We start from the raw sequence: 19,619 nt of genomic DNA, 5'->3' as shown, positions 1-19,619 counted from the left end.
CTTTTATTATTATAGATTAGAAGGAAGGTAAAACAATTCTTGGACTTGCATTTCTATAAAAAATGAGAAAATAGCCTTAGCCAGTTTTGCTCAGTGGTTAGAACATCAGCCAGAGGAGAAGGGAAATGGGTTAAATTCCCAGTCACGGCACGTACCTCGGTTGCAGGCTCAATCCTGGCCCAGGTCAGGACACATGTAGGAGAAAACCAACTGATGTGTGTGTGTGTCTCTCTCTCCTCCTCCTCCCTCCTTCCCACTCTCTCTAAAAATCAATTTAAAAAATATCCTCTGGTTAGGATTTAAAAAATAAAAAAGGTGGATTTCAATGGGGATAAAGAGGGACATCTGTAATACTTTCAACAATAAATTTTTTTTTAACTGAGAAAATAGAAGATGGTGTATCACATGTCTAAGAAAAATGGGAGATAGGTGGAAATTAATATTCTTGTGTGTTTGATGTGCAAAATGAATGACTGCTTTCCTTCCCATGCTCAGGTACATTACCTAACTGATAGAAATATTTGAATTTAATTGGTTTTAACCTCTACATCATTGTAAGCAGCAAAAGACATGTTGACAGCAAGTATGTAGTTGTTCAACAGAAAAAAACTTTATTCTTATGATAGAATGATGAAAGGAATCCAATGTGCCATAGAATAATGCTTAAATTCACATGACTTGGAAGTCTCTAGTCAACTTAATTAATACCTGTTCTATTTTTTAAGTGTTTAATTTGCTTGAAAAGAAAAAAACCCAACCCCAGGAAGAGGCTCCATGTTACACTGTGGAACACTACTGCCTCCCAGGGTAAGGGGACTCCCATTTGTAAAAGAGGCTTTAGCCCCGATATCCATACCACCACCCTGTTCACTCCACTGCAGGGCTTGCTTCCAGTTACCCTACTCTCTGTACTACCCCAGTCAGACTTCCAGGTAACAAAGGCTACATGAGTTTAGTCCCCCCTGGCCACCTGTGAGGATCTGTTTGTAAGGAAGTGATAAGAGGCCCACCTATTTTTCTACAGTTCCACAGAGAAATAGTGGATTTGTCATGTGGTTTGCCTCATTTAAATCACAGCAGAAACTCCTTTTGCAGGGGGAAGAGAGTTAATGATGGGCCTTAAACTTAAAATCAACTAAGGTTTACACTACTGAGTTGACAGAGCTAAATTTATCCCTCTCACACTGTTCCATTATCTCAAACATTCTGCTATTAAAATGGGCGGTGAGGAAGAAAGCTATTTGACATGCATTCCAACATAGTGAACTATTTATAGGCAGGAAAATAGCCATGGCCACCCATAAGATGGAAACCACCACCCAGAGCATGGCTTTGCTGAAGGGTCTCTCAGGGCTTGCTAAGAACAGAAGCTGGCCCACGCGGCAGGGTTAAGCCTCCTTCCTTCGAATTTCAACCAGGAAGTTTAATTAAGCAGGTTTTAAACAACCTTATTTACTCTCACCAAGTTTTTAAACTTTAGGACCACACTATTGACCACCTGATAAAAGTAAACAAATGGAGAAACCTTTCTACTGTATTTACTTCAAAATTGAGAGCAGAATGAATACACAAAGGGTCAGGACAGATTACAAGTAAATGTAGGTCTTCCTTTTCATCATATTTGCATGTTTTTTTACTTGCAGAAATAAAAAAAAAAATACAACTTCCCAAAAAACCCAAAAGCTAAATGATTCACTGGTGTCAGGAAAACCTTCACATCTAATGGAGAACAAAGGACAAGAAGCATCCTCTGCTCAATCAAAACCAGGAGTGTCTTCAGTAAACATTTTAAATCAATAACCTCCACTGCTGACATGTCAGGTTGGGCAAAAAGGCATCCACTGAGGAATCTTCCAAATGAGCCCACTAAATGCTTCTTAGTTTCAAAACTTGCTGGCTAATCAGTGCCACGAATATTCATAATCAAATTCTCATTTAAAAAAAAAAGAATTTATTAGACTACTTCTCTAACATTTTCTAAATGTAATATATTGTTAAAATGGAAAAGAAAGGTGTTTTAGAAATCAGGGGGGAAAAATGGAGAGAGTATTCATTCTACCAACGGACTGCCACTGGTAACTAGGAAAAATAAATTACTTGAAACCAGAGGTAAATCCAAAACAAAGTAACCTGTTGATCTTTGGGGGAAGGGCCGAGGAAAACGGACGACAAAGAAGACACAAGATTTATTTAGATTACAAACTGACATGTGTACTGAGTGTGCTGGCCTCCAGGTGGTTCTGGGTAAAGAGACAAATAAGGAAAAGCCATCAAGCACAGTACACATAAATATGACCCGGGCCCAGCGGGAATAAAATCTGAGTAATGCAGCCCAAATATAGGAGTGCAATCTAAAAATAACCCTTCTGCTTCTACAGAGGTTATTTTCCTTTTAGCATTCATTCGAAATGTGTGGGAAGACAAAACAGTTTGAGTTAAGTGAATTTCCAGATATTATCAAATTAAGTGATGCTCAAAACCAATTTCAACCAAAAGTAAAAACTCAACTTCCCCTTTAGTTTTCTCTTGTAAGTAAATGTGTGGGGTGGGGAGATGAAGGACAATACTGGGCAAGAATGTAATTTCTAAATTCTATAAGAAACTGATATTACCTCTAGGTAAAATATCTTAATAGCTAACTTATGGCATGAGAAACAATTTGATCCTTGGAATTGTATCAGTGAGAACCACTATAATTATTATTTTTTCCATAAGAAAGATGAACAGAGAATGACAGAATGTTGGCATTGTGATTACACTTTCCTGTCATGCCCAAATTGAAAGGATTTCAGTATCACCATCTAGGTCTCCCCCAACTTAAGATGAACAAAGAAAGAAAGAGAATGGTAGGTAGGAAAAAACAACTTGTGAGTCGAAATATGCTGCAATTCCAGCACTTTTTCAAAAAATATTTAAGGGGCATCTACTAGTAGCCAGGTTCTATGCTCTGTGCTGCCCCCATCTGAGGCAAACCTTTTTCCCAATGGCAGATAGGAAAATACAGCCTTACTTCATTTTCCCATGTTATGTAAAATTATATAACTACAATGGTAGTGCAAAATGAAGAAAAAAAAAAGGAGTATCAAAGGATCACATTTCACTGTATAGCAGCAGAGAGGAGTCATATGGGAATGTCCTTTTGGTCACGCAAAAACAACAGTGCTGCCTCAGCTGTTTGAGTATGAGACAGAGATATAGTTTGGTAGAGATGACTGGGCATAAGAAGTCACTGACAGCCTGCCTTTGGCAGTGAGTACCACCCATTTAATAGTCCTGGGTGTGCAGATGAGAGTCCAGCGGTGATGTTAGGACAGTAAACAAGATCCCTCCCATCCTGCTCTCAAGAAGAGTCAAGTTCAGTGGAAGAACTTACAGTGTGAATAGTGAGCACCAGATCTAGTCTGGGATGCTGGGAAAACTGGCCCAGGTATGAGGTTACAGATACCTTCAGACCATCATGCCCACATGTGAACTCTCCCACTGTTCTTTATGCAGTATAGGATGAACTGAAATGTTCTGTTGGAACAGATTAAACTTGCAAATCGCACTTCTGATACCTCCCCAACAGATCCTTCAGGACCTTCCCACAAACACGAATCGCTCAATCTCACTGCCAGCTGTCTCAGCTAAACAGTGGAGAACAAGAAGGTAGCCTACATAGGTGGTCTGTAATGGAGAGTCAGAGACTTCCCCCTCTTCACTGAAAGCACATTTTCAGGAGCGAGGAACAGAAGGAAGGAAATGAAAGGTACACCACACCTTTCCTGTTCACATGTAAACCTATTTCAGTACAGTGGTTCACTTTCTAAAAGCACATCGATATGTGCAAGGGAGCCTGTTTAAAGAATCAGATGCTAAGATTAGAACATAAGAGAATTACTTTGAAGGTATACTATATATTAACTATGGAGAAAGAAATATTTTAACTGAAAACAGCAGTTAGTTGTTTCACTGGAAATTCTATAGACCTATGCTGTACATGTTTATTAAAGTCCGGAAGGGGGAAAATAATCTGACAGAAACATAGCCAAAGATATGGAAAGGTAGAAACCATAACTTTGCTAACTCTGGGGGCATCACTCACACTGTACTTCCTGTGACTGGAGTTGGGCAGTGCCAGCCTATGTAGACACATGTTGCCTTGAAAGTGACACAGGATGCTATTGAGTACCATAGCCCACTCCTAGACTCTATGGAAAGGGCACTCATTATTATATTTTTAGGACAAATGCCTCTCAATTAAATGAAGATCTTTCTCTCTTCAATCTTTGATCTCTCTCAACTTCTATTCTTCTTGTTAATAAAAGGGAACCCAGCCAGTGTGGTTCAGTGGTTGAGCATCGACCTATGAAATAGGAGGTCAAAGTTCAATTCCTGGTCAAGGCACATGCCCGAGTTGCAGGCTCAATCCCCAGTAGGAGGGTGTACAGGAGGCAGCCGATCATTGATTCTCTCTCATCATTGATGTTTTCTCTCTCTCTCTCCCTTTCCCTTCCTCTCTGAAATAAATAAAAACTTAAAAAAATTTTTTTGCCATTGCCCTTTATGAGTTTAAAATTTAATTAAGTTCCACGACATGTAGAGAATAGGTACATCAATTGTCTGACTTCTATGGATCTCTTCCTCAGACTAATCTATCTCCTGCCAGAAGCTTCTGGTAAAACAAAATCCCAGGAGGAGAAGCCTTGAAACATGGTTCAAATGCTTAAAAATCAAGAACTCAAGCCAAGACAATGCTTTTCATTGTGGTTCATTGATGGCCAGTGGATACCATTCTGGAAAATGTGTATTTTCAAAACAAATAGCCACATTCATAGCACAAACCACTCTTGGGTTCAAACACAATCTATGGCTAGCACCCAGACAAGGCAAATGTATGCATTTGGAGCAAGATATTGGACGACAGTTAAGAATGAAAAATGTATAGCCAGATGTACTACCATACATAGTCTCTGAGGTAAAGAAGTGGGCACTAAAGGCATTCGAGAAAAACAGAATCCTGAGAGCAAGAAGCCAAAGTAGGGACTGAATGAATCAGAACACATGATGACCAAGTTCATGTTCAAACCAAACATTATATGTTTCTATAATTCATGAACTTATAATGACATTGGCACCAAGTCTGGACTAGATCTAAGATCAAGTTCTGGAGAGCAGAAATTCCAATTTTCTAGATTCTAACCCAAGGTTTTACTCTTGGAGGAGAGTATTGTATAATAGTCTACATACAAATTAACCATGGACTAAAAAAATAATAATAATGCCACCAATTATAAGCAGGTATGAAACATAACAACAGAATAAAGAATTTGAATGATGCTTCCTGACAGAGAGAATGTAAAAGCCCTTCTTGAAGTGCTATAACAAGAATAAGAGGTACTCCTGCTTGTCACAGAAGAGAGCGGAGAACAAGTCCCTGGATACTCACCACAGCATACCAATGATTTCCCCTGGAGGTTATGGCTAGAACTGGCTAATTGTTATAGAATAAGTTTTTCCAGGCCTCAGGAAAATTATTATTATTTCTTTAAATTTTAAAGGCCCTGGCTGGTGTGCTCAATGGTTAGAGTGTTGGCCCGAGCACTGAAGTGTCTAGGGTTCGATTCCAGGTCAAGGGCATGTACCTGGGTTTTGGGTTTACTCTCCGTCCCCAGTTGGGGCGTGTTGTCTCCTGACAACCTGTCGATGTATCTCTCTCACATTGATGTTTCTCTCTCTCTCTCTCTCTCTCTCTCTCTCCCCCCCCCCCTTCCCTTCCTTCCACCCTCTCTGAAATGTAATGGGAAAAATATCCTAAGGTGAGAATAAAAAATAAATAAAAATTAATAAATTAAATAAGCTTTTTAAAAAACAACTCGAACAACCTTATTTACGAGGTTTCTGAACATAGGCTGGTGATGGGGTAGTTGGGGTGGAGGGAGTTAAATTTCTCTTCAGCATTACATGGTTGGCCTATGTTTGGAGAAGAATTTAGATATAATTTTGATGTAGACACCATCAAGCCGTTGAGAATTATTCAAGTTAGTGGAAATTAAAGAAGGAATGCTCACATTGCTTAGGAAAGGTCTTTCAGTTAATTGCCAGAACCTTCGCAGAGAGCTAACACATTGTTTGTCTGTGTTATATGGTTTGTATGCAGCAGCCTCAACCCTTAGATATCAGTCATACAAAAGCATTAATAACTTAACAGTCATATGTGGAGGACTGAGGAAAGAGATTTGTGCTCAATTCTTTTATTTATAAATTATAACCTGTAAATTCAAATTTCAAGGTGGGTAAAGATAATTAACAAATAACCAATCTTAAAACTATCCCCAAAGAACTAAAAGCCAATAGCATACATTTAAACCAAAATGAAACTGAACTCCCCAAAAGAAAAAACCTGAGTAAGATGAAACTCATACATAGATGTACTATTAGGAAACAGGTCAATAGTGATAATCAAATCTTTGTTTAAGTAAGCAAAATTTATTTAGAAAGTTAAAGAGGTAAAAGAAATGAGCCAGCTGGGCCGCGTGGGCTCAAGAAACAAATTACAGAGGCAAAAGAAGGGCCTAGGAACTTAGGAGAAAAAAAGCAAGAATACAGGCACGTGGGAAAGGCTCCGAAGTACTTCAGAGAGTGAGAGCTAGGGAACAAAGAAGGTGGGGAAAGGTACAACGATGCCCAAGAGCCTCAGGTAATCAAATCTTGGTAAAATTTTAACTTACCCTCGTCTCACTCCTGGACCTAGAATTAGAAGTATTGGTTCTAATGGAAGGAGATAGTAGATAATAATTTATACACTATTTCAGAATATTAAACTTTCATTTGAATATGAGCAAGTCTGATTACTGGCCATTCGCAGACCTTTGAAAACAATCAAACAAAAAACACAGCCAGGAAACAATGCCCAGGATAAAAAAAGAGCACGAGTGGCACATGTACTTATTTTTCTCATTTTAGGCTCAGGATAGACAGCAGAAATTTTCCAGCACCTGAATTCACCTAAGCAAACTTTTCCTTCCCTGTGATTAATGGTTTCCTTGGATCTTCTGGGGTAGAGAAAAGTCTACAATCAGCCAACTTGCTGTTATGATGGATATGTTCTATCTGCACTGTCCAATGGCCACATGAGGCTAATGAGGGTCTGAATGTGACCAGTGTGAGCGAGGAACTGAATTTAATTTTAACTAATTATAATTTAAATACCCATGTACAGCTTATTCACTACCATACTGGACAGCACAGGACATGTTTTATTTAGAAGATCGAATCTCAAATTTCACTCAGAACTCCAGTTATAAATCCATACTGATATAATCAGAAGCCTATCAAAGGTGAAAATGTCACAGAGAGATAAAAGGATGATTGTCTGTGGATAAGTTGTAATGTAGATAAATCCACTCACGGTACTCAAGTTGACGGTAGCTGTATGAAGTGTTAACGGTGACTGATGCTTGATAAATGCTTACTGCCTTAGAAATCAGTCACAGACAGACACAGGGAGCTGGTCCTGAGACGTGGCAGGTCAGACAGGCTGCCTCTCTGAATTTACTGTGGTCAGTAATAAAAAAGGTGCATGTAAAATTAGGAAGAGCCAGTTTTCCACTCTCACACCCATGAGAACCAGGCTTTTTCAGGTAGTCCTCTTTCTCCCAAGACCAGGTCAAACACAATGCCAGGTGAACAAATATGTATTGAAGATCAGTTGTTTTTTTTAATTAAAAACTGCTAGAAACTTCCATGGCTATTTTGGAGAGTTTGGGAAGGTGTATGAACTCTCAATCTGGTCAAAGCATGGCTGGGCCATAAACAAGGCAAAAAATATATACATATATGCATTGTATATATTTAGAATTCAGTGCTTTATAGTTCCAACTGATATCATTAAGCCAAATACATTAACTACTGCAGAAATTACACAATTGGTTAGCCAACAGAAAACATGTCAACTGTTATCCTAATCTTAAATTCTTCATGGTGATATGAAATTGACCCTTGAAATTGATGTACTTAAAATCTTGTTTTTGTCTAATCTAAAATATAAGCTTAATAAAATGGGTAGGCAATTTGCATGGTGTAATAAGTAGGCAGGTGTTCAAACCACACCCCCCTATACACATACACCCCCCCCCCCGCAAAACCTCATTTTAATGGAAGCAAGATATAGATTTGACAGAGATAACACAAGACACACTGAATGAATGTGCCTGAGAGGAGTTTGAAATGGAGAGAAACTAGGAACATGGAGTCCTCTCCTGATTTGAGTAAAACATTCAGGGAATTCTTAGAGGAGGTATGGCTAGTCACTGCTCAAGGAGATCAGCTAAAACAGCACTGGAGAGGCCCTAGGGACCAACACTCACCTTCTAGACCCTACCTGAAAGTAATGAACCCTACCCACAAGGAGAGTGTCAAGGGCTCAAACTAGGTATGCGAATGAAAATCTGGAGGGAATCTACCCTTGCAAACAAATATCATTCATCAAGTTCTGCTCTGTAAGAATAAAAACGGGTGGGATGTGAGAGAGGCAATCATAAGAGGCAGGCCTTCTCTGTTACAGTGGTTTCAGCAGGCAAAACTACTTGCTTATTGTCAATATATGACCAAAAGTAACCAATAGTGCCAGGACACAGTAGGAGTTGTCATATTTATATACTGACATAAAAAAGCCTACTCCCCTGGTGGGCTGCCCAGAGCACAGAAGATGGGGTCTTTCTTATCTTAGCTGATGCACTGTGCCACTTCCGGAATCTCCAGACTTGACTGCCATGGCGATTATAAAAGGTCCTGTTATTCTTAGCTCAGATGGTAAATTCAAACATAACCGCCTGTTGCAGGCCTTTAAGAGCCTGAGCGGCTCCGGCCTGCAGAAGCATGGCCTGTGGCAGGCCTGCCAACGGCCCTGAGCCAGCTGACCAGCATCCAGTCACCGTTTCTTTTCCAAACACCAACTGAACAAACCTTGATTCAGCTCTTAAGTTACGCTCTGGTGAAGAACAGCGCAGAGGAAGCACCAAGAGAATGATTTTAGAGAAACAAATCTGGGCATAAACCAAGTCCATGTTCCCGTGGAATTATTAATAACTCAGGGGTCCTTTATGTTTGTTTGAACCCTCCATGTCTAGCTGAGGAAAATACATATTTCTTTTTTCTCCTCGGGGAGAATAAAAGCAGGAAAGTAAAATTCCTGGTAATGTCATATCCAGTCAAACAGGAAGGTTTGTAGGCTTAATGCTGAAAGGTTTCCAGAGTTATGCTGAGCCAATCTGAAAATAATTTATTTGATTTTTATTTCTTTCATTTCCTCCAAATTATCATTCAACTCCATGCTCCCACACCTACCAAGACAAGAGGAAACATTTTGTAAACATAATAAAAACACAGTGTTTAGGAAACACCTGAGGTGTGGAGAAATTGAAACACTCATTCATTGCTGGTGGGAGTATAAAACAGTGCAGCCACTTTGGAAACCATTTGGCAGTTCCTCAGTGTTAAACATAGTCTCCATATGCCCCAGAAATTCTATACTTAAGGTATTTACCCCAAGAGGATTGAAAACATATGTTCACACAAAATTATACACACATGTTGACAGTAGCATTATTCATAGTAGCCAAAGAATTAAAACAACCTAAATGTGAATAAATACACAAAATGTGGTATATCCATACAGTGGAATATTATTTGGCAAAAAAAAAAGGATTAAGAACCAAAACATGCTATGACATGGATGAACTTTTGAAAACATTACTAGTACACTAAATGAAAGAAGCCAGTCACAAAAGGCCATATAGTGTATGACTCCATTTACATTAAATGTCCAGAATAGGCCAACCCATACAGACAAAAAGTATATTAATGATGCTCGGCTGATGTGGCTCAATTGGTTGAGTGTCATCCTGTGTACCAAAAGGTCACTGAATGATTCCTGGTCAGGGCACATGCCCATATTTCAGGTTCAGTCCCCAGTCCAGGTGCAATTGGGAGGCAACCAATAAATGTTTCTCTCTCACATTGATGTTTCTCTCTCCCTATCCCTTCCTCTTTCTCTGAAATTAATAAAAACATATAATTTTTTAAAAGCATATTATTGCCCTAGCCAGTGGGGTTCAGTGGATAGAGCATCGGCCCATGGACTGAAGGGTCATGGGTTCAATTCCGGTCAAGGGCACGCACCTCAGTTGCAGGCTTGACCCTGGCTGGTCGGGGTGCATGCAAAGAGGCAACCAATTGATGTCTCGCTCTCACATCAATGTTTCTCTCTCTGTCTCTTCTCCTCCTTTCTAAAAATCAATGGAATAATATCCTCGGGTAAGGAATAACAACAACAAAAAAACATATTAATGGTTGCCTGTGATGCGGATGGGGTGGGGGAAGATGGGGTACACAGATGACATCTAATGCCTATAGATCCTTTTTGGAGAGTTGAAAATGTTCTAGGATTAGATTGTGGTGATGGCTCTACAACTTTGTGAATAAATCAATGGAAACAGAAAAAAACTAATTAACTACTCTAAAATAGGTGACTTATGTATGTGAAATATACCTCAATAGCACAGCTGAGGGAGGTAGGGAAGAAGGAGGGAGGGAGGGAATTCAGACCTGAAATGTCTCACCTGGAATGGCCATTATTCTTCTCAGGATTTTATGTTTTTTTGTTTTTACTTTTTATCTTTCTATAACCATAGACTCATAATTGGGGGGGGGGGGGGGGGAGTACAGAAAAGTCTCCTGCATCCCCCATTAGTGATGTCTTATGTACATTATCAAAGGAAATTGATATTGACACATTATAGTTAACAAGACTCAGATTTCTAGCCTTTTGCACTCGGATGTCGAGTGTGACTCAACACTGTTAGCATCGGTAGCAGCTCTTTTTATACTCTTTGAATGTATCAATAATTTGAAATATAAAAAAATCCAAATAAATAAGTTTGTATGAAAAGAAACTCCAGTTTTTTATTCTACTGCCGCGCTTTGTAAAATCTGGGGTATTTAAAAAATTAAATCCCGAGTAGAATAAAGGAATCGAGAAAAAAGCAAGCGAGTGCAAAGGGTTAAGGATGCCTTTTTAAAACAACTTCTGGGTCATAATCCTTGAGGTTACCCTCCTTTTACTTGAAACAGCAGTCACTTTGGTTGTGATTATCACAAGCTAATCAATAATTCCAGTGCCACAGATACAAGCAGTGGACATTTTAACATCTCCCAGTTCCTAATTTGCCTTGGGGAAAAACTAAGTTACCATTAGTGAAATACGTCCACCAAAGCACATTAAGTTCATATATACTTTAAGGGTCCTTCTAACTCATTATGTTGCTCACCAACTTTTTCCCTGGAAGAGAACTTGGTGAGTCTTTCTGTAGAGTGGTGTTGGTGACATGCTGTGACAACTAAAGCTCGCATACAGTATTTCCTTAGGTGGATAAAGAATTTGCAATTAACCATCCTAGCTCATTCTGAAAGAAGAGAGACTTAGAAGGCTGACAAATGAGAGGAAAGTATCTCCCAGTAAAAATAGCAAATACCTTTTTAATTTCCGTGTGGGAAATGACAAGAAGAAATCCCTGCTCAAGTGAATGAAGTCTTTCACTAAGTTCCCGCATCTCCTTTACATCTCAGCTTTATGACTTAGAAGCAAAAATTACTGCTCAACTGTCTAATGATCAGATGTCTGATGTAAGGCTTTCTGTGTTTTGTTTTCTTTCTTCCTTTTACATTATTTTTTAAAAAAACTTACTTTAGAGATAGAGAAGAAGGGGGGAGAGAGAAAGAGGTTTGTTGCTCCTCTTATTTTTGCATTCAATGGTTAATTCTTGGATGTGCCCTGACTGGAAAGCGAACCTGCAATGCTCTAATCAACTGAGCTACCTGGTCAGGACTCTTCTCTTTGTATTCTTAACTTTCGCTCTTCGGCTTTAGTAAAAAGTGAGGTGGGCCAGAGAAAGTCATTTCTGATGATGAGAAACAAGGAGGTTGAAAATATTGACTGAAGTGAAGTGTTTGGCTTTGCCACAGTTAACAGAAAAGTGTTTCTACACAAGATGACCTTCCTGAGGAGGGTGAGGAAGCAGGCAGCCTGGCAGGGGTCTGCAGGGGGCAGTCAGCAAGCAGGGGTCTGCGGGGGGGGCAGTCAGCAAGTAGGGGTCTGTGGGGTCAGTCAGCAAGCAGGGGTCTGCAAGGGCAGTCAGCACTACCTAGGTCCTACCAACCAAGAAGAATATAAATGGGAAACACTTAACACCCCTAACCCAGGTGTGGATATGAGATGAACACAGCAGCCTCTACAAACTGTCACCAGACACTGTTGCATTATTCTGGATCACCTGGCCCCAACGTTCAAGCGAGGTAAGCAAGTCCTAGGAATCACACTGAGCTTTGGAGGGACTTTTGGCTTCATGCTAAAACCTTAGGCCAAAAGAAAAAAAGGTAGCCCAGACCAGGCAGGCATGATATCTTGGTGGCATGTTGATATAATAATGGCAATAGGTGAGCACTGCAGAGAAGTGAGCCCTGAAGTTGTGCTTTGATAAATGGTGAAATCCAGGAAAGAGACCAAAGGCTGCTTGGACGGTGGTTAAAATAAGGTCAAGGTAAAGCATGCCACAAACACAATAGGGAAGGACACGGCACTGGGAGAAAAGAAAAAGGAAACTGTCTGCCCATGGCATAGCTCTTTACTGTTTTATAAGAAAATCAAGTTTAAAAAGAAAGGTTTCACCATCCCTCCACCCATGCCAAAAAGTGAGAGAAGCCCACACCCAAACAAGACAACCATTTACAAATATGTACAGCACATAACCTTTTATTCAAGGGTGGAACAGATTTGAATCCCCTGGTATTACAACGCAAACAATTTTTCTTTCCATATAAGCATGTGCTGCTCTCTCAGCTGGCGGTGGTGTGAGCTTACATCCTCCAGGGGCTCCAGGAATAGCAGCTCAGGTAGGGAGATGAAGAGTGGCCTGTAAGTCGGACAATCGCGCTCTTCATCCTGGTTATTTTAATAGGGTAACCCTGAAACACTGTGTAAAATGGGAAGGTGGGATTAGCAGTGGTTTTCAATATTTTTTAAGCTGTGAAATCTTTTATCCAAATGAAATCTCATAAAGAACCCCAATATATAATAGTTTGAAGCAGACAGGGTGGTTAAAGCTGGAAGAGGGAAGACAATGGGGAAGGGAGTCTCCCATGAGGCACTTGCTAGAATTGAGTCTCTACAGCACATAGTATGAAAATCACTGAGATCCCTTTAAACAAAAACTTCATCCTGCCCTGGCTGGGTTGTTCAGTTGGTTAGAGTGTCGTCCTAATATGTCAAGGTTGTGGATTCGATCCCTGGTCAGGGCACATACAAGAATCAACCAATGAATCATACTTAAGTGCAACAACAAATTGATGCCTCTCTCTCTCAATCAATAAATAACTTTAAAAAAAGAATGCATTTTAAAAATAAAAACAAAAAAACTTCACCCTACTTAAAAAATGTAAACTGAAACCAAGGAGAAAAAAAAGACAAAGTAGTATAGAGTAATGGTTTCTAATGCCTGAGTCTTGTTGTTGGGAGTGGAAAGGGGTGGGAAGGTATCATTTATAAGCATGTAAAACAGGTGTCCTCAAACTACGGCCCACGGGCCACATGCGGGTGTTTTTGCCGTTTTGTTTTTTTACTTCAAAATAAGATATGTGCAGTGTGCATAGGAATTTGTTCATAGTTTTTTTTTAAACTATAGTCCGGCCCTCCAACGGTCTGAGGGACAGTGAACTGGCCCCCTGTTTAAAAAGTTTGAGGACCCCTGATATAAAATGTCTCATAGATATGCATGCTCATTTTAAAAAAATGAATTCAGATACTGTGATTAATAAAACTGAAATCCATTTAAGTGTAACTGAATTCATAGTCCTGTGGGAATCTATAGTTTCTTTTTAAATTAAAAAGGAATCATCACATGGTGAACCACTACTAAAGAGAAAGCAACAATACTACACCTGAATTAAACAATGTAAGTAAATCCCCTTAAGTTCCAGGGGGCTTTTTTACTTTAAAGATTCTACTTCCAACAGTGTACAACTAGTTAGATGCCTCTGTTGCTTTGAGAAGGATTCTGAGGCCATGTCAAGGCAGGAAAGAAATGTCATATTAGATAATCCTATCTAATAAAGAGGTAATATGCAAACTGACCATCACTCCAACACACAAGATCACGTGGTCAAAGATGGCCACCCCCATGTGGACACAAGATGGCTGCCACAAGATGGCCAGTAGGGGAGGGCAGTTGGGAGGGACCAGGCCTGCAAGGGAGGGCAGTTGTGGGCAATCAGGGAGGCAGAAGAGGACAGTTGGGGGTGACCCAGCCTTCAGGGGAGGACAGTTGGGGGGGGGGAAGGACCAGGCTGGCAAGGGACTAACCCTAACCCCCCCCCCCCTGCACAAATTTCATGCACCGGGCCTTTAGTCATTAGATAAACACTGTATGCCATGGCTTTGGAGGGGATAGGAAGTGAGAGAGAGGACACATAGATCTGACATCCAGGGCTTTGTCAAATAATCATCTGAGATGCAATCGTCAGGAGATCTGAGTTCTAACTCTGATTCTGTCAACACACTAAATTTATCAGTAGGCAAATAATTCATTCCAGGTTTCAATTGTGCCAGGTCTAAAAAGGAGGCATCCTGACTTCTGATTCAAAACAGAATCAACTCAGACAGTGAATGCTACATTCCTTTAAAAACCAATGGAGACACAACAAAATTGTCACAGAACTGGTGAGCTAACCTCTCCGTTTTATAGGTGAGGAATTTGAAACCCAAAAGATTGTTGGCCAAAGTCACACAAGTAGATAGCTGACTAAAGAATTAGCACTGCTGCCCTAGCTCGTTTGGCTCAGTGGCTAAAGAGTCAGCCTGTAGGCTGAAAGGTCCCAGGTTCGATTCCAGTGAAGGGCACATGCCCGGGTTGCTGGCTCAATCCCCAGTAGGGGGTGTGCAGGAGGCAGCTGATCAATGAGTCTCTCTCATCATTGATGTTTCTATCTCTCTCTCCCCCTCCCCCTTCCTCTTTGAAATCAATAAAAATATATTTAAAAAATTAGCCCTGCCTGCTGGAGAGTTTTCTACAACTTGAGTCATAACATGTAGTTTGAAAGTTTGACTTAATTACTATTAGTTCTCCTTGGGATACTTCATAATATAAGGGCTTTTTGGTTTGATGCTATAAAAGATACTTCAAAAAAGTTCATGCCTCTCAACTAGATGATTGTACTAAATAAATTATAGCATTATTGCTATAAAATAAACCTATACTTTGTCACTTTTAAGCTTAGGTATTAAAAATGTTTCTTCAATAGAAAACAAGATAACATACATTTGAGTTGCTCAGTAAATACAAACCAAATAATAGTTGCCAATCTCAGTAGAAAATTAATGATATCCTACAAAATGTCAAAGTTTGACCTACTTAGGAGCAGCCCCTTTAAAAAGTTAAACCTAAATAAAGACCATTTCAAAATGTGAATTGATTGGTCATAGTCAACCTAAAACTTGTATAATAAGAATTAACAAAGGATGGGAGAATCAGAAAATAACAGAGCAGTTTTTTATATTTGTCTGATTCCTTACTTAGAAAGGCATTTGGTACTCCCCCCCCCCCCCCTCAAATCAATGCATGGCTTTTATTATATCTTTAAAATATCACAAACAAGTCTGAGGCATCATCTGCCATCTTGTTGAACAACTTAGAGATCTTATTGGTTAGCCTGCTGAACTAACTGTTCCTTTTTTAGAAACATAGATAGCATCCAAAATTTTTCTGATATCCTTGTTTTTAACTGTTTTGGCTTACCGAATCAAAGCAGCTAAATTTGATACAAGTTCAATGTTGTTTCTTTCAGGAATTAACTCATCTTTCTGGGCTTGAGATACTGAACAAGCCATGCCTGACTGACCTCATCCGAACCCTGCAGATATATTGTTCGCCCAGGAAATTTCTGACTTCAACAAAGGAACCATTCTCCAGAATAACGACGCTGATGAGGAAGTGAGCTCACACAGACCTCATCTTGAGGGAAGCCCAATGTAACACACTTTGATCACGTTGTGTGCATGACTGCAGAGTGCAAACAGTCCCTTTCTATTTCCCCACCATTTGTCAACCAGAGCCTCTTTTTCTTTCCAAGGAGATTGAGTTCTACATAATGTGATTGAAGTCCCTCTGCAGGTGCCTCTAGGGGCCTTCACAATAACTGTGCGTCTGTTGACATTTTCTAGAATGTCTGATTGCCGAGAACAGTCTTCACCCTCGAAGTAGATGTGGCAAAAAGAGGGCATTTGGTACTCTTGGAAATTCTGCTCTGTCAGTCTGGAGTAAGGACCAAGATCCTAAGGAGAAGGTCACACTTTTGCACTCTCCTCCCGGAAACATCAATTCACGTCTTCCTAGCCCGGAAGAATAAATATTTCAGGCGATCGGTTAGTTCCCAAGCGCCATTCAAGTCACAAGTGGTTTGCCTCATAAGATAGACTGAGGCAGCCCTCACTGGTTTGGCTCAGTGAATAGAGCATCAGCCTGCGGACTGAAGGGTCCCGGGTACGAATCTGGTCAAGGGCACATGCTTGGGCTGTTGGCTCGATCCCCAGGTATGGGGCGTGCAGGAGGCAGCTGATCAATGATTCTCTCTCATCATTAATGTTCTTATCTCTCCCTTTCACTTCTTCTCTGAAATCAATAAAAATATATTTTAAAAAATAAAAATAAGTAAATAAATAAATATGGTACTATCCTAACAACCTATACATCCTTGGGTCAAACCACATCTCCCAATAAATGCACAGCGACTGCCTGCCAATACTCGCCTTAAAGAAAGCTCCACAGGATGTGTTGTGCATTTTGTTTGTTACTCTTTGAAGACAGACAGCCGCTGCACATCAAAGGAGTTCAAAAAAAAAAAAAAAAAGGAACAGAACCATGGTAACATTGACTAAGCGGTCTTCTCTAAAATGTGCTGGAAAACACTGCATTATGTTCTATTATTGGGTTACCATAATCATGAACCTTTTTTATTTTCTGTCTAAATGAGAACAAACCTAAAGCATTAAAGGTACGTGCAAACCCATTTCCGTCACAATATTGACTTATGTTAATGACACGAAGGCAACTGGGCCATGAGGAGTACAGCATTTTTCTAACATTGGGTGCAGTACAGGCAATGCTTTAAATATTTTAGCTAAACATCTGAGTATCTGTTTTACAATACATTTCTAAAGAAGAAGAACTGGGTATAACATTTCTTTTATCACATAAACCATTCTAATATAAACTTCTGTCTCCCTCCTCATAATATTTGGATTATTTCATTGTTCTACCTCCTATTTTTCCAAACATTTTCAGTCCAACGGAAAAACTACATATCATCTCCCTGTTCTATCTGCCTTCAGAAATGCCTTCTCTGCAGCAATCTCATTATCAGCAGAAAAGCCACATATAGTAGGAAAACCACTGAGGCAGACTCCACAAAATGCAAACTGGCCATAAAATGACAGGAGCTGGCCTAGGGTTTCCCTCCAGATAATGAGGAAAGGGCTTGTTAAGATAATTAAATTTGCAAATCTGCAGCCAGAAACCCTTAATCACAGAGAAATATTTTGGTAATTTTAAATGTGCCCAGAGGTCTCATAAGTTTCCTTCTAATGGATTCCATGATTGTTTACTGCATTTATGAAAAGTTTTGATAGCTTCATATTTGCAGTGCTAATTAATTTATTTTATGATCTGTTCAAAACATTGAGATTTAAACAGATAAACGGGTAAATAGGCCACTTGAGAAAGAAAGGAAAAGTACAAATAGCATAGAGAGAAAAAAAAGATTTAACAAAATTTTTAAATGCAAATTAAAATACAATGTGATAGCACTTGTCAGTTGCTCAATCACAGATAATTGTAAGGTAATTCTCAGCATAGACATGGGTAAAATGAAAGATGCTTTAACACCCTAATTCAGTGTCAACTGGCAAAACCTTTCTTAAGGGCAATTTGGCAGTACTTAGAAAAAGCTTTCAAATTATATACCCTTTGACCTATTAATTTCATTTCTAAGAATGTATCCTAATGCTATTTTTTCCTCCCAAACAAAATTTAAAATAATCTCTTCTATTTTCTTTCAATGGCAGTCATTCAAAATTCTTCTCTTAAAACAATATTAAGTGTTATACTTTTAAAAATATAATATTCCAACAGTGAAGATTTAAACTCTAAATCACGTTCTTTGAGGACAAAGGGCATATCTTTGGAGTGCCTACATTATGAAATTACTAGCAAAGCCCTATTACGAAAAAGCAATTATTTCACAATGTTCACAATTTTTAAAATATGGCTATTTTCCAAGACTCAAAACTGAAACACCTTCTTCCTTAAGAATTTTTCCCCATTTTATAGAGCTAAAACCTGATTTAACAAAAACACTTAGGCCAAAGAACTAAACAAATCCAAGTGTTACTTAATAAATCTATACTGAGTGGCCAGATTACTATGATCTCTGAACGCACAATAATAATAATCTAGCCACTCAGTGTGTGTGTGTGTGTGTGTGTGTGTGTGTGTGTGTGTGTATATATATATATATATATATATATATATATATATATATATATATGTATGTATGAGGCCCGGTGCATGAATTCGTGCATGGGTGGGGTCCGACCAGCCTGGCCAGGGGAAGGGGACATGGGTGGTTGGCCAGCCTGCCTGCTGGTTGAACTCCTGGTCGAGGGGACAATTTGCATATTAGCCTTTTATTATATAGTATATACACTGAGTGGCCAGATTATTATGCGTTCAGAGATCATAATAATCTGGCCACTCAGTGTATATGTTGTGTATTTTCTATAAGATTTTAAATGGCACTAATTCATACACTGTAAGTACATAACACTTAGATTGCTCTCAATATAGTTGTGAAAAACCCAACATACTTGCTCTACTCCCATATATTTTTCCAATTATCCATACACAAATAGATTTAATAAATTTTATCTATACATTCTATTTTCCAAAGAAGCTTTTCTATCTCTAGTGATCAGATAGGTCCATAGTGTTAATTATTTTCATCTTAACTAATTTACAGGAAACAGAGAGAGAGATTTGTACCATGAAGTTCAGTCTCTAAGACAACCCTATAAGACAAATAGGGTTATCTTCATAAGTAATTTGCAAGGAAAAATCCTGCATGGATTTAGAGAGACTTAAGGGACATATCAAAAACTGTAACATATAAAACTTATTGTGAGTTGAACACACTTTTAAAAAAGTAAAGGGTAAATTTGAAAACTGATGAGATGTTCAGTAAGTTTAAAGAAATAATATAAAAATTATTATAGGTCTGATAGTGGTATTTTAGTTATGTTTTTAAAGAGAGTCCTGATTATTTTGGACATAATTGCAAAAATGTTTACAGAGAAAATCATAAGATCTCTGACATATACTTTAAAATAATCCCAGAGTTGATGGAAAGTAGTTGGTGGTAGAAATGAAAGATTAGTCATGAACTGATAACTGGTGAAGCTGTGAGTATACGGAGGATTCTCACACTGGCTATACTAGTAATTCTTACTACTATGTTGGAAATTTCCAAGAATAAAA

At 39.0% G+C, this 19,619-nt stretch overlaps 1 protein-coding gene across 8 annotated transcripts in view; it reads right to left on the bottom strand.

The window, feature by feature from the left end:
- The window catches only part of DAAM1 (dishevelled associated activator of morphogenesis 1), a 159,814-nt gene that overhangs the window by 124,314 nt on the left and 15,881 nt on the right, over positions 1-19,619 (bottom strand). For 3 of the 8 annotated variants that reach the window (XM_079769874.1, XM_079769871.1, XM_079769872.1), the window contains one exon: positions 7,391-13,010. The exons of 4 other annotated variants lie outside the window; for them this stretch is intronic. The gene's annotated coding sequence lies outside the window, so the exon portion shown is untranslated. Of the gene's footprint in view, positions 1-7,390; positions 15,607-19,619 lie in introns of those variants that run through there. One more of the 8 variants, XM_079769873.1, reaches the window with a different exon arrangement.

Source organism: Cnephaeus nilssonii (genome assembly GCF_951640355.1).
Source record: "Cnephaeus nilssonii genome assembly, chromosome: 4".
NCBI lineage: Eukaryota > Metazoa > Chordata > Mammalia > Chiroptera > Vespertilionidae > Cnephaeus > Cnephaeus nilssonii.
The sequence above is the reverse complement of the archived record's forward strand: the minus strand, read 5'-3'. Positions and strand labels throughout refer to the sequence as shown.